Source organism: Dinoponera quadriceps, unplaced genomic scaffold (genome assembly GCF_001313825.1).
Source record: "Dinoponera quadriceps isolate SergipeBrazil2010 unplaced genomic scaffold, ASM131382v1 scaffold7378, whole genome shotgun sequence".
Classification (NCBI taxonomy): domain Eukaryota; kingdom Metazoa; phylum Arthropoda; class Insecta; order Hymenoptera; family Formicidae; genus Dinoponera; species Dinoponera quadriceps.
In genome coordinates this window covers 1-925 of record NW_014561234.1, presented here as the reverse complement: position 1 = coordinate 925, position 925 = coordinate 1, and the positions used below count along the sequence as shown (strand labels likewise).

The 925-nt window shown below is 36.3% G+C and overlaps 1 pseudogene; it reads left to right on the top strand.

Annotated features, from left to right (window-relative positions):
• Nucleotides 1-278: 278 nt before the first annotated feature.
• On the top strand, nucleotides 279-880 carry LOC106750970 (annotated as a pseudogene).
• Nucleotides 881-925: the final 45 nt, after the last annotated feature.

The following is a 925-nucleotide window of genomic DNA, read 5'->3' as shown; positions in this document are numbered from 1 at the left end:
ATATATGAACAAATTTTCTTCGTTAAGCAATTCCATACATAATTATACAGAATCTTATATATATATACATAATTATGTATGAAATATTTTTTTAAACCTTATGACTAGTCTGAAAAGTGAATAATTATTGGGCTTTAATTGCCCGAATTGATTTTAAAACCAAAGAAAAACATTTTTTAAATAAATTATACAGGGTGCGTCAGGTATTTGAGGACACTCACATATGTGCTTGGCACTTCATAGCAATTTATTTTATTTTTTTTTAGCTCAAATTAGAAATGGAAGACAATAAGCTAACTCAGGAAACGAAAAGACAAGCTGTTATCGTCGCTATATACGCGAATCACAGCGATCTTGAAATCTCCCGATTTTTGAAAGTCGCCCGATCTTTTGTTAACAAAGTTCGTCGAGAGTTAGTAGAAGCATCTGATGGCAATGTGGAAAGTGTTGCCAAGCGTAAAAAACATGAAGCATGTTCTGATAAAGTTAGAACACCACAGTTTGTGCAGAAAGTTCAGGGCATTATTGATGAAGACATTTCAAAGTCCATAAGGGCAAAATCGAAAGATCTCCAAGTTTCTGAGTTCACAATTCGTCGCATTATCCACGAAGACATCCAGACAAGTCTTACGCGATGCGTAGAGGTCAGTTTATGTCTGCACAAATTCGAGAACAGCGATTCATTCAGGTACAACGACTCCTAAACAAGTTAAAACATCCTGAAATCTCGGATATGCTCTGGTTTTTTTCTGACGAAAAAAATTTTGATCAGGATCAAAAAATAAACCGACGAAATGATAAATGGCTCTGTGTAGATCCTTCAGATGTTCCTCGTGTTATGCACACAAAGTTTCCGGCAACTGTCATGGTTTTGGGGGTGGTGAGCAATGAGGGACACCTCATGCCACCCCATTTCTTTCCTCAA